Below are 15,062 nucleotides of genomic sequence, written 5' to 3'. Positions count from 1 at the left end.
GTGCGGCCTCCATCCTCCTTTTACGCCTCTCATCTACCAACTGTCCTTTCGCCGAAGACCAGGACATGCCGCGGGGGCGGTACGTGGGGTGCCACCCCTCTTTGGGTTTGTGCAGGGGAGGCGGGGAGCTGGTTCAGAGGTGCAGCGTGATCTAAAGGGGAATTTAAACAAACTAACCAGCCTGCAGTGTGTCTCGGCTGCTTCGTGGCCCTTCTGGAGGCCCATGCCAGTTGCAACCCACCCAGCTAAATGGCCTTTCCAGCTGCCGGTAGCTCAGATTGCCACAATGGTAGTGATCTGGTGATGAAAGGGCTATGGCCGAAGCAGATGTTGAGGTGATTTCTAGCCCGTGTTCGACTCATGCCCTTTCATTGCCTTCTTGAGATAAAGGCTATAGCCAGCGGTGTAGCAAATGCAATTCCTGCTTACTCATGCCAGGAACCTTGATAAAAGAAGTTTCGTAAGTTTTATCACAAAAAGAGCCAGTCAGTCACATCAGAGAAAGGTTTAAACTGCCGTGGGGTAAAGGATTTCATCTGGCATTTTATTCAGTGAATGAACTCTCACACAGAAGCCTCCCATAGGGACCTAACCTTTTTCATTGCCTGTCCCTTGCTTTGCAACCTCGAAGAAAGGGGCTGCCCTGGCTTTCTGGAGGTAACCTTTTGGGCTCCTCAGTGCTGGTATGAGTTTTTCTGCAGCTGCACAAAGCACTCCAGAGGCTTTTCCTGGCAGGGTGTGCAGAGCCTGCTGAAAGATCTCAGCCGGGGAAGCGCTGCAAAGGATCTTGCTGGAAATGTTAGGAGATGTGAATCTTCCACAAGGCATCCCATGTAACAGCCAAGCCGCTCAGTCACGACGGCTTGGAATACACAGTAATTTCCTGTGTTTTTTCAATCTCACTTTAACTTCTCTGACAGATGGGGAAAGATGACTAAACCGAGGGAGTTTACAAAAGTTCGTCTTGTGGTGTTTGCAAACTGTCTCTGTGAGGTCCATTTTTTCTAATGTAAACACAGCCATGGCAGGGTGCCGAGTGCCTTTGCAGCAGTTAATCCTGCTCAGTTTAAGGCTGCTAATGCGAGGTGTACCCAGCCAGCCGGGTCTGCACTGGGGAACTGAACGCAACGCAGCCCTGGGGCTGAGGGGTGTTAGGATGAGACCTTCACTCCTCTTGGCTCTCCACAGAGAGCATGACGCAAAGCAGCTGTGGCTGTTAAGACCAGACTGAATTAACCATTTGGGGTCAGTGGCTTTCTATGTCAGGGGGCCTGGGGTCAGGTGTGGAAGGTTAGATTAAACTCCAGGGGAGTAATCATGTGAAAACAGTTGCATTTGGGGCTGCAGTTGGCCTGTTGTTGCTCTCCCTAGTCTTTAAGTCATAGCAAGGAAGCGAGCGCACCTTGGGTGAAGTAGAGTTTCGGTTCCTCGGTTTTGCAAAAGTGGTGCAGGCTGCAAGGTACGCAAAGCTTTCTCACCAGATCCAGCTGGGAGGCCAGGTAGGCAAGTAGGTTAACTTCTTTTAATCTCTATGCTCAAGTTCCCTGGCAGAGGAGCGCAGGGAGTGCGAGGAGAAGTCACAGATGGGTGGTCTGTGTACACTCAGAAGTATGCGTGGTGAACAAAAAAAACCCAATCCCAGCAAAAACCCCAAAACAGGGAGATACTGAATTTGAAAAATAACTTCTCTTCCATGGCTAGTAATTCTTCTCAATTAATACAGCATCATTCTCCAATTTACTGCAGAGAGCATCTAATCTGTCATATTGGGACTGTAGAAAGGAGATAAATGGTCTGTCTGCTCAAGGTCAGTCTGTGTAGTGCTACCTCCTGCAGTGGTACTTTCCTCGTGGAATACAGCGCCAGGCTCGCCTTTCCGTACTGTGGGCTGTGTCTGCCTCCTGAAACAACTAAAGGCTCTGGCCATTGCAAAGGAGGGTGGTGGGGTGGCAGCAGTTGATGGCTGTGCCTCCTCCATGAGAAACTGGCCCATAACTGTCACAGCTGCGTGTCTTCAGCAAGTGCAGAGGGACCCCACAACATCGCTTCCACTGTCCCCTCGCCACCCTGTATTTCTGATACAGCATTTGCACTTGGTAACTATGACTGCTGTCAAATGCTTTCTGGCAGTTTGCAGGCTGATGTTTCAGAGACTTTTTGCAGCCAGGTGATGAGTGATCAGTCTCTCGGCTGGCGTGAAGTGATGCTGTGCCATTGATTTTTGGAGAAGTTGTGCCTGGTCGTATCAGCTGACGACCCACACCTTTGGTTATTGTTGGTTTTGTCTTTCCCCCTGCCTCATTCTCTTAATCAGAACAAGTTTCAAAGGGCAATCCTTCTCCTCCACCCAATGCAGTGTGGGACCAGCTAATCCATATTTACCCCTTTAGTTAGGGAGAGTCTCTGCCAGTGGGAGTAGAGTCAAGCAGCAGATTATTTTCAAATCTGGTTTTATTCCCCGACTTCAAAATAATTGCTGTCTCTCGGTATATGTGTAAAATCTGTGCTCTATTCCTTCATCGACCCTAAAAACCCTTGTACATTTTTTTTTTTCTCTCCATCCATTGCTCTTTCAGGGTGAAATCCTCTGTACTTACTTCTGTGAGTAGGCCCCACTTACCAGCCACATCCTCTTAGCCATACGGCTGCCATGGGGCCATTTATTCCTTTGAATAAAGTAGTGTGGTTTTGGCTCAAAACGGAATTGCCCTTTATATTACAAATCATCAGACACTGCACATACATTAAGTGTTGCTACCCCGTAAGTGTAATGTACTTTCAATGTTATGTTTTCCTCAAATTTATCTTCTGTGAGTCTCAACAAGTATGACCAAAGCGACCTACATTTCTCAATTTCTATTAATATTATCATTATTATTATCCTGAAAATACAGTTTGACTAATTTTTAAATCTTGAGCAGCCTACATTTTACCTGTGGAGGCTGAATACATATTGTTCCTTCTTTGACCCCTTCCTCTGTGTGACAGATTGGATTCTGGTTTACCAGCAGACTAAATAGCAGAATAGTAGCAAATTTCATTTTGTGTTTGCTATGAGAAGTAAGGTGCGTTAACACAATCCTGAAATGTACCTTCATTGCTGAATTGTTCCAATACTGAAACTTTAGAATAACCTGTATAGTCATCACGGTCATGAAGAAAATCTTAAAATATGAGTAGGGCATAAGCTACTGTCAGATCATTTTCGTTATTCTGCATGAAGGCTGAGACAAGGATTTTTACTGTATGCATTTATCCACCCGTTGAAAGCGCCCATTTGCCAATTCTGAGGCTTAAAGATGACAGTGTAATGTCAGCTTTTGAGGTATTTCACTAGTGACCATTATAAATAAGGCATTCGGCTAACAAGCTTGCCCCACATTCCCAGTGGTCTTCTGAGCCTCTCAAGCTGCCAATGGCCCCCAGTAGTCCCATTCCAGCTGCCAAAGCTCCTTTTTCCCTTTTAATATTTCCATGTGCTATCAATAAAATATCTTTCTAGGCTCTAGAAACACAGGAACAATACAAACTCTCTTTTAACTGAATATCAGCATAAATAATAGAAAGGCAACCAGGCCGATAGTTTTATTCTTTTAATTTTGAATATATGAAACCTTTTTTGTTTTATTATTATTATTTGGAAAGTTAATTTTAATTTAAATAATGCAACCACAGCATTTTCTGGCTGTCATGAATCTGACACCCGCGCACTAAAAATCCTTCATGATCACATAGCACTACCCTGGTGGGTGCCAAAATGAGAATCTCGGCAGAGCCTCTGAGGTTTGACTGGATATTTTCCCACACTGCCTCATTTTTCCCCTTTGCTCAGAAGTGCTGAGAAGATGCATGTGGAGGGGGAGGGGACCCAAGAGAAAAATGTAAATCATGGCAACCTGACTGTCAAGAGGGTATCACTTTTTAATTCCTAGCTCATGTTCCCAGCGGCAGTGGAGCTGCAATATTAAATTGTTTTACCTCTCAGCTTGGTTTACAGGTGCCGGAAGAGACGCAGCCCCAGCCCCTCAAGCGCAGAGGTAAGGGACCTTGCAGCAGAAAGCTCGCCTAGAGGTTTTGTTCCCCTTTGATAGGTCGGGCTGCCGCTCATTGCTGGAGCAGCTGGGAAGAAATAATTAGCATAACAAAGAGCTATATTATAGTATTGCATTGTGCATTTTGAGCCTTCAGATACCTTGACACATTCAGTTGCATGTTACCTAAATCTGAATTCCAGGTAGAACCGAAAAACACAAAATAAAATGAAAATAAATAGATCCTCCCACCTTTAAAGTTAAAACAATTTGAATACTCTAACTGTAAATATAGAAATCCTCAGTGTTTTGAGTGTAGCCACGCTGCAAGTGCATTCATCTAAAACCAGGTGCCAATGGCCATCAGCGTGGCTGCCCGGCACGAGTGGCAAAGGAGCACGGTTCTCCACGGCTGGCAGAAGGGTCCAAAGGGGACGTGGGGTGCGTGGGGCACGTGGGCTTGGGCCAGCGGAGAGGAGATGGATGGCCCCAGCCTCCCTGGCAGCTGCTTTCTGCCCCTGTTGGCCCAGAGGTGGAAGGGCCATGCATGGGCAGTGGGTTAACAAGGAGAAGGCTGTGGGTGCAGGCACTTTGTATTTTGCTCTGTTTTCATCATTAGCAAATGGAAAAGCCGCACTGTGGGGGCATTGGCAATTTGTACTGGTTTAGTTGCACAAGAGGTTATGAACTCTGTGAAACGCTTCTTTCCCTGCCCAGGTGCCTTCTCCTGGGCAATCCCTGGTATGGTGCGCTCCTCTCCCACCTCACCCACAACAAAGCTGCCCCACATGTCTGCTCCTGCCCCACGGCTGAGGCTGGACGGAGCCTGCTACGGCCTGTGGTGTTTGCAAAACCTGTGCTCTCTTCCCTGGCTTGTGTGAAATAAGCTGCTTTGTGCTGCTTATGTGTGCTATGCCCACCTGCAGTCTGGCTGCCCACTCACTGCAGCGTCTTTCTCTCTTCCCTTTTTTCCCCCTTTTGTCTGGTTTTTGGCTGAGGAAAATTACCCACCCCAGGAGTTAGAAGAAATGCAGAGAATGAAGTAAAAGGAGCAAAAATATCCCAGGGAAGGTTTTTCAAAGCTGATCCTCCCCTGGGTCCAATGTCTGTCAGACGTGCTTGCAGCACGCAGCTGCATCATGCTGTCAGAAAAAGGGATTTAGAATCTAACCCGCATATGCAACTCTTTCTCTTGCTCCCTTGGATTGAGAGTCCCTGGCAGGGCAGGAAAGTAAATCCCAGCTTAGGAGGGCGGCTCTGTCAGCCCTGCAGGCAGTCTGTATTGCAGCAGGGAGCTGTGTAAGCTCTGTCATCCATGGTGGTGGTGATTTCTGCAAAACCTGAATATATTTCACCTAGATATTTGTATTCAGCACAACCTCATCAAGTAGGGAGATGCAAGTTGAGCAAAGAGCCTGGAAGATCCTACTGCTCCGTCCTGGTGGTGCATGGGATAGGAAGGCTGCTGAGCCTCTAACAGAGATAACCTGGGGGAAGAGCCAGAGGTAGGCTTTGAGGAAGGAAAAACCCAGGGCATTACCATAACACTTTGTTTCTTAAATGGTTGTGGTAGTTTTAAGAAGCCATAACTTTCAAACGGTTGCAAAAAACACAACGCTGTTTAGGCTTTATGCCTCTGATAGTTATAACAAAATTTATCAGAGAAACATATTTGTCAAAACTAATGAGACTTTTTACATTTAAAACACACTGACATTGTGTTGCACTTTCCTTCACAAGTAATGTCTAAAATAAGAGTTGTAGCTGAGATTTGCGAGGAAAAATTACATAGATCTATTCTTTTGTTTACTTTGTGCACTTGACAGCCCCTGAACACAGTCAGGTTCTCTGCTTTGCCTGTACGGTCTGTCAGTCAGTTTTCTGACATTTGTTTGAGCCTTTCACATAGCAGCAGAGAAGGTGGAACTGGTTTTTATAAGGAAAATATGTCCATGAAAACACAAAGGGTGTCGATGGATTCAGCAGTAGGGAGTGTCATTGGGTGATGCTTTACATTCATTTATTTCGGGGGGGGGGTGTGTGTGTGGAAAATTTAAACAGACTTTTTACAGCAGAGAATGCTTCTTTGCAGCCTGAGAGCATGAAACACCACACAAGAGCACTGATGAAATTTTAAAAAGCAAGAGCTGAAAGAACAAGAATCTTGGGTAAGCTCCCTGCAGGTTTGGGAGCGTGGGGCAGTGCCAGCCCACAGTGCTTTAATCCTGTCCTCACAGTGCACAGCTACAGACCCTGAGACGGTCTCCTCTGTGCACAGCAAACGTGGTTCGCCCCATGTGTGAAAAATATCTTTCTTAGGATCTGCAGTGGCGCTTACTCTGGGTCTTGCGGAGGCACCATCAGGTCTGTTCTCTCTGAGCCTGTTTCTACCATGGCTTCAGAAGATGGGTTGTTCCTTTCTATAACAATGATATGGCTTCATCAACCATAGCCATTGCCAGTGTCAATTTTCTACAGCTCATGCTACTTACATGGAAAAATAGGCTCTACTACTTCTCTCATCCTCATTGCACTCTTTCATAAGAATTATGGTCAATTTAAGCAAAGCATGCCAGACTTGGCAGAGGACGGGCCCATAATCCACTCTGGTACACCTCCAGTGAGATCAGTAACCTGGCATGGGGACAGACCCCTGGGCAAGGCTCGTCAGAGGAGATCTGCTGGGCACATACCATAGCAGGACACCCATGGCGTCGTTATTTCCTCCTCCTCACAGATCTGGACTGAGGAAACAGAAATCAGGCAGGATTGAGAAGTTTTTGGGGTCAGCGAGAGCAGCTGGGTGCAGCGCCTTAAACCCTTGATGCTTGCCAGACCCACTGTACTTCCTTTGGGCCGAAGGTATACTGCAGAGGTCTGTAAGACATAACGTTCCCTGAGAAACAGGAGAAGATTAGAAAGATCAGAGAGCTCTGTGTGTGGACTATCCGAAGGTATATCTGTATGCAACTTCTGACACCTACAAGGAATGGCAAATATTTGGAACTGTTCGGTGACAGCCAACTCTGCACAATATGAAGGACCTGCATGTCCCAGCCCTGTGTGTGGCTAAGTAGTCTTCTCTGACTGTCTGCTTGTCCTTGCATTTGTCCTGGGTCCTGACTTACCTGGGACATGTGGATTCTGCTCAAAAGATCTGCTGTTTGAGACCTACTGGGAAGAAACGGCTGCCTTATGGCTGTCGTATGGTTGCCTGGAGAAGCACTGCAGTTTTGCTAAGGCTCCCAGAAGTGTGGCTACACAGCACCCAAAGGTGCTCCTACAGGAAGATGCATCTTGGGTGCAGTGCTCCACTGTAGGCGACCCCATGGGTCTGCCCTCCTGCCTCTGCTCTGTTCCTCCTAAAGGATGCTCAGAGGCTGTTGAAGGGACATGACCACATCGCCTCCTGTGCCTTTGAACCTGGGAAACTGGAGGTGATTCGGTGGTGTCTGAACTACAACCTTAACTCCTTTTTTTTTTTTTTTTTTTTTTTTTCTTTGCATCAACACTGCTTTGACTCAAATTCTTTCAAACTCCACATTGTTGGACAAGAACTGCTGCCAGACCCTCTGCTTTGAAGCAGAAGAGAAACACCTCCATAGTTTCCCTAGCCAGTGCCAGAATATGGAGGAAGTCTGCCATGGTGCATGCCCTGATCCTGCTTTGGGGAATCACTTAGAGCTGTTCCTGTTTTGACAGAGCTCATTTACCTCTCCCTAACTGCTGTAATCTCTTAAGAGTGCAATTCAGATTGTTAATATGAGTACCTTCATAAAGAATTTCCATATGCAAATTCACAGTCTGAACTTTGCTACAACAAAGTCTGTGTTGCTGGAATATATTTCTCTGCACCCACAATCATCTTTTTTTATCCTCTGTGCGCCATACCCTCCGCTACCTGCTCCGAGCTGCTTTCTGCAAGCTGGAAGTTGTGAGCGTGAGTCTAATTTCACCCTTCAGTAAGCAGGGAATTCAGAAAATTTAGAAGTGCTGGGATCAACACCAGGCGCTCGCATTTGTGATAGCTCTTGGAGTTAAAACTGTGTGTGTAGCCATGTAGCTGCTAGTTGTCATTTTCTCTGAATGGGAACCTGAAACCTCTTCGAAGTCTGCTGCCTGCAGGCGGGGGAAGGCTGTTCGACATGCCGGAGGGAGGCTGGGCGTAGCTTGTTGGAGGACACGCACGTGTGTGCGCACATTCACTGGGCTGTTTCCTGGAGCCCTGGCCTTGTTCTGTCTTGTCTCTGGGCTCTTTAAAGCAAGGGTCATTAGGACTGTTCGCTCTGGCATTTGTTCATCCCACATCCTTCTCTGTATTAGACAATGTCTACCTTACAATGTTTGATCCTGATCCAGGAGAAAATATTCCATTAACGTGACTTGAAGAGAGGAACGTATTTTTCCCGGCCTCAGTCTGTGAAGTTAGTTGCAGTGTGCTGCTTTGTACATTACAACCGTATCAAACTTCCTTTTCATCGGCACCAGCTGCAGCACTTTATGCCTAAGCCCAGGATGCAGAGTAAAAAACCTAGGGATCCAAGTCAGAGCAGGAACTGACCTGAAGCCATCCATGTGGTCTCAGGTCAAGTCTGCATCTATCTCCTGTTGTACTAGGCTGTCAAAAACAATTATCTCAAGAAAGCCTTTCTTGTATCTTTACATCTCATTAATTGGTGGGTCCTGCTCTCTGTCATGATGGCACCTCATGGAGAGTCAAAAGCGGGAGCAGGAAATGACATGATCAGTCAAACCACAGAAATTCAATGTCATCTGTCCAAAGAAAGACTAGATTGATTTAATGGAGGTTGGAAAGGGCATAGCATGCATGGAAGTATGCTGTTTACTCTCTGCTGATCTTGATGACGGGAAATGACGGCAAACAGAAAAATAGATGTGAATTTACGAAGTGACATGAGGGCAGAAAACTGCAACACGAAGACACCAGTGGGAAAGAGGACTATTTAAGATGGCTCTTGGCTATAGAATGGAGTGAGGTGAAATTAAATATCAGTTAAATATCAGCAAGATCTGCTTGAGTGTGGGACAGCCTACAGAAAGAAACTGGGATAGCCTTTGCCTGAGCCACTCAAAACTAGCCTGAACAAGGTGCTGGGAGAGATACACTACAGAGAACAACTCTGCATAGGGCTGCAATGACCTAATAGTTCTTTGCCACCTTTAATCTCTGTGATCCTGCAGTTAATCATCACATATTCATTGTGAAATCCCTGCTCAGACCATTTGTTAAGCCTCTATCTAACTACTGAAACTTTATATTCTCTAGAAGAGGACAAACCTAGGAGTTTTAATCCAAAATTACACCAGCCAGTGGGCTTGGCGCCATGATTTTGCAGGCAGAAATTTAGATCCAGGTCCAAACTTTGTATCTCTACCATGGGCAGATCTGAAACGCAGCTTCTTTGTTTCTGCCTTGTGCCTCTGTAGAAGCTGCTGCCAAGAGATAGAGTGAATCAAAACCAGGTTCTTTTCCAGAGCAGTGACAGCAACTAGCAATTACAAATAGCTTTGGACCTTTTGAATGTAAGGGCATGAACGGAGGCTGTTTTTTCCTTACGCTATTTTTCTCTTGCATCCTCCCCCACCATTTCTTTACAAGTGCAGAGGTTGGGACTTGGGTGCGATGAAGACAGAGGTGGCCAGAAGAGAGTCCAGACCATTTGCATGATAAAGCTGCCTTCCTGTAGCTACAGGAAGCACTTCTGCTGGTTTGTGAGCTGCAAAACATCGAGGTGGCAGGGGCAGCTATGATGCAAAAATTTGTTTTTGTCACTGAAAGATGATTATAGATCTGTTAACAACCCCTGGCACTATGTAGGCTTGCACAGCAATTACTTCTGCAATTACTTCTACATCACCCTGCCGGTTGTAAACTTTAAGTATCCCAGAAATAATACTGAGTTTTGGGCTGATGGGTTGCCAAGCAATGAGCAGTCAGATGAGCTGTAGCCTGTTGCTCTTCCTCAGTTGTGGAGCAGGCGCAAAGGAAAGCAAACAGCACTAGTGTCCCCTCCCCGATCAAAGGCTTGTTGCTGGATGTTGTCTGTAAATGGGAGAATGTGGCAATGGCAAAAGGGCCACCACCAGTGGACTGGAAGGACACAGGGGAGAGAAGTGTGCTGTAACTGGGTCATGAACTGAAATATATTTCCCTGAAATGTGCTGCCTCCCTCCTCTGACTCCAGTTATAGACAAGTAGCTTCTCATTAGTTTCCATTTCCCTCTTTTATTTCACCACCAGTTTCACATCACTCTTCCTTTGGTTTTCTTTAAGCTGGTCTTCTCCCTGATGGTGCTTTTCCATATGTATGGGCTAGTCCGTATACAGCTGGAGAAGCAGAGAGGTCTGCCCTGTCCTTACCTTAACCACAACTTTCTGAACATTTTTATTAATAATTCCGCTTTCCTTGCCACATTGCCAGAGGGTCCTGACAAACAAATTGGGTAACTCTGACTTCCTTTGCAAACTTAGTATTCCATGCTCACTACATGCAGCACAGATAAAAGAAGTCAGGTTTTTTGCATAAAAGTTGATACTTTTTTTCTGTGCTTCCTGCAGTGAATATGACAGGATATAGTTCAAGAATGCACTAATGTCTTGATGATTTTTTGCATCCAGATTATGCACATTAGTAACATGAGCAGTTCCTGGGTATGAATAGATGAGCTTCTCATGGGATTTTTCGCTGTGTCAAGCATGGGAAGCAGGTGAAGCTGGAGGAACTGGAAGGAAGCAGTTTTGCTTACAAAGACTGTCATTCTGAGTTTGAATGGGGTTTTTTTTTCCACCCAGAAACTTCTTCATGATGGGAAGTTTGCAAGTGGGTTTTGTATGTGAGTTCATTTTCTTCCCAATGTTGCTTTTGGGCTGCAAAGGGGAGGCTTGGAGGAGCTGAGGCAGTTGGGAGACAGTGCAATGCTGGTAATACTGTCCACACTCCCAAGCCCCTGACTCATTGCTGGTGGCTTCAGGAGGAAGAAGCAGCAGTTGGTTATCCACGGACTGCTTCAGGAGAGGCACTGCATATCATTCGGCAGCTTCTGCTGAAAAAAGGCTAGAAAGAAGCTCTGCAAAAAAAGAAGAAGGAAAAAAAAGTATAGCTTTGCCTTACCCAGACTTAATGATGGCCCAGAACACTTACTGGGGAGGCCAGACGACCCATAAAAAAACCACAATTCAGTTATGCCTGAGAATAGAGTAAACTGAGATCAGCAATAAAGCAGCTTTTATACAAGTTGGGAGGATGCTGTAACATGCCAGGGTATTTTGCTAGTACTGCCTTTTCAGGTCTGTGTTATGGCAAGTTACATTTTGCATGGGCTATGTCCAGAGATGATCTTCCTTTTGCATTTCTTCTTTTTCCATTAATAAATTTTCTGCTGCATTCAGCCACAGAGCAGAGGCAGTTTATGTGCTTGCCTGGCATTCTTAAGCAGTGGAGCTGGAAGTCAGGCTAAAGGAGTCCTAGGTAGAAAGGGCAGAGGAGTGCATTAGCACAGTAGTGCTGCATCTGCCAGCAGACACGCTGGTTACCAAAAGTTATAAGCTAAAACCCACCCCAATATTTTGTACTAGCTTTCTTAGTGGCCCCCAAAAGGGATGACTTTTCATGATCTTTCCAGTTGTGCTGCGGATTACTGATCTGTGCCTTTCCTGATTACTTTCATGATCCTTCCCTTCAGTGGACTTTTCCCGGACTGCTTCAGGAAAGATCCTGTCCTACTTAAGAACACTGTCTCTGGGCAGGAGGCAGGGATAGCCTTGCCCTTGCACATAACTAACTTCCAAATCCACAAATTCAACCTCATGATGAGCACGTGTTGAAGTGGGGCTCTGTGTCCAGGGCAATCCTCAGATAATGGCTCAATTCATCAGGAAGCATCATGAGCACCAGGTCTGGACTACGGTGTCAGGGTAACTCTGCTCTCTTCTTGTCCTCCTCTCTCTTCTTTCTCTCCTGTGGTTGGTACAATTTACGATTGCAGTGGGTTGATCGTGGCCAGCTGCCAGATGCCCAGCCAGTCATGCTCTCACTCCCCCTCCTCAACAGGTCAGGGGGAGAAAATAAGATGAAGAAAAGCTCATGGGTCAAGATAAAGACAGGGAGATCACTTACCAATTACTTTTACGGGCAAAGCAGGCTTGACTTGGGGAAAATTAATTTATAACCAATTAAAATGGATTGGATAGTGAGGGGAAAAAAGACAAACCAGCACCTTCCCTCTCTCCTTTTTTTCAGGCACAACTTCACTCCCAACTCCTCTACCTCTTCCCCCCAGAGTGGTGCAGGGGATGGGAAGTGGGGGTTGTGGTCAGTCCGTAACAGTTTCTCTCTGCCTCTCCTTCCTCCTCATGCTGTTTTCCCTGCTCCAGCGTGGGTCCTCTCCATGAGCTGCAGTCCTTCATGAACTTCTCCACCATGGTCTGTCCACGGGCTGGAGGGGCGCACCCTGCTCCACAGTGGTCCTCTCCAGGGGAATCTCTGCTTCAGCGCCTGCAGCACCTCCTTCTCTGACCTGGGTGTCTGCAGGGCTCTTTCTCACATTTTTCCTCACAGGCTTTCCCCGAGGTGCCCACCCGTGGCTGCGGGGCTCAGCTGTGCCCTGCGGTGGGTCGGCTGGAGCCGGCTGGAACCGGCCCTGTCCGGCATGGGGCAGCCCCGGCCTCTCCTCACAGAGGCTGCTCCTGCAGCCCTCCCTGCCAGCACCTTGCCACAGACACCCAGTCCTTTCCGAGGGGCTGCAGTCAAGTTTTTGCTCTCTGTAACCAGCGGTGATGTGTTGGGGGTGCCTGGGGGTGACAGCGGCTGCCTCCAGTGCGTGCTGCCGAGGGAGCTGTGGTCGGAGACACCAGGCATGGCGTGTGGGCACGCGCCAGGGCAGACGCTGCCAAGCAGGGCTTGTGGCGGAGGCAGCCAGAGGTATGGTAACAGGGTGTCTCTGGTGGAGGGAGAGGGATGTTTGAGGGGGATAGCAGTGGGCCGTTGGTGACACGAATCCTGGGGCTGCAGCTCCTTCGTGGTGCGGGCGCACCGAGGTGTGGACGCGTGAGTGCGCAGTGTGTGCTACGCCATGGCAAAATTATCGACTTGGCCTTGGAGTGCTTCTGTCCTGAATCTTTTTTTTTGCCTTTTAAGGCTTTGTTACAGACTGCGGACCTTTTTCACTTGTGTGCATGGCCATGGTCAGGGTTTAGAAGTCACAGCTTGCCACCAAGTCAGTCCCTCTCTGACACTTGCTGTTGGTCAAGCGTTGCCCACGCTGTTGCACCCCAGGGAAGAGTGACGCTTAGCGAGGATTTCTCAGAGCTGAGAGGAAAGAGGGTGGTTTACTCCCCAGGCTGAAAAGATGGCAGCAAGAGAGAAGCTCTGGAACAGGAGAAGTATTTCAGGGAAAGGCAGGGAGGAGGCATGTGCGGCTGGAGGAAGGCTGGGGCTGAGGCTTTTTGGATTTCCTGAAGCTGTGGGATGTGGGAAGCACCGTGGGTGACAGACTTGGACGGAGGTGAGGAAACGGCCCGGCAAGCGGTGGGCACCGGCCCAGGAGGAGTGTTGGCCGCCCTTCTGCAGGAAGTGGTCCTCCCCTGCGCTGGGCAGTCACGGGCGAGGTGTGCTTCAGCTACCAGCTCCAGCAAAGCTAGTACCAAGCTCTGCTGGCTTTGCAGGGCCAGTCCCATCGTTCCTGCACAGCGGGGCCCTGGCAGTCTCCCGTTTGCAGCCCAGTGCAGCCTGGCCCACAGAGCTGGGGGCTCTCAGCCTCCTGCCAGGGAGTCCTCGGGGGCTACGCAGCCCGGCGTTGGCGTGCACACCCAGGCAATGCTGCTTTCACAGCTGCGGGAACCAAAACCACTAACTGTTCGCCAGCATGTCTTCTGACTGTCTTTTATGTAAGAAACACAGAGCTTTAGCTCTTTTCTTTCTAATCAAGGATTCATCAAGACAACTGCAGTTGAGCATGGTTTAAAGTAACATGCTAATATGGGCTCCTGTTGAAGTTTTAGTTTTGCAGATGGTTGCGTTTTGTAACATACCAGCATGAACCAAACTCCTAGATCCAAATACCTCCCAGCTTTTAGATCTGAATCCTATATGTTCAGAACACTTCCACTTAATCATTAGTAAACCAGAATATTAAATGGCATCAAAGTGTGGCCATAAGCTAGAGATTTTGTCGGTGAGGTTTAACCTTTGCAGTTTCAGAGCCAAAGCTTTGCATAAAGGAGAAATTCTAGGGTAAATGTAAATAACACACAGGTCTGGAGGATTAGCTGTCTCTTGTCCAGAAATGCCACACCTTGTAATTAAAGAAGAGGCTGTTAGTATGCGACATAGGAATGCAGAGGGTGTGGACCATCTCAGATTTACAGGCTATCAAGCTTATGAAAGAGTCTAAATGCTGTTTAGTGTTGTAAAGATGGTAAGACCTTTGTTCAGCATTGCCCCAAAAATCTGGCAAGCCTCTGATGGGAAAACACTTTGCAAGTAAGATCTTGCTAGAAGGAGAATCTGTAGGAAAAATTCAGTAGGGAAACTCCAGTAGCTTCTGAAATGACTGCTTTTCTTCATGCACTGCAACAGGATAATGGTGTATAGGCTGAATGTCAATGTGTGTGTGCAAGTTGCCTACTGTGAACTGGAAAGTTTGACTGAATATTTTAATTTAACTTTACAAGTACCCATTAAAATAAAAGTACATGAGTGAACTTTAGTGCCAAAATAAGTGCAATGAAAGCATTTCAGTATGTGAAAAACAGTGTCTGTGATGAAGATCTGAACGTAAGCACAGGGCTGAGGAAATAATTTTGGTCGTGTCCTTTCCAGTGAGTTGCTATACCTCAGGATATTTATAGCTTTGTAGAATAATGAATATTAACACTTGTCAACTCACATCCAAAGTGTCATGTTAAAAAAGGGATTTGAACTCTAGAGATTAATGCAGTGAAAATTATGACAACATTTGGCTCAATGAAAGAAAAGCTTTGAGTTAACCATAAAAGGCTCAAAATGGAAA

This window comes from Aquila chrysaetos, chromosome 13 (assembly GCF_900496995.4).
Source record: "Aquila chrysaetos chrysaetos chromosome 13, bAquChr1.4, whole genome shotgun sequence".
NCBI lineage: Eukaryota > Metazoa > Chordata > Aves > Accipitriformes > Accipitridae > Aquila > Aquila chrysaetos.
Note: the sequence above shows the minus strand (reverse complement) of the source record.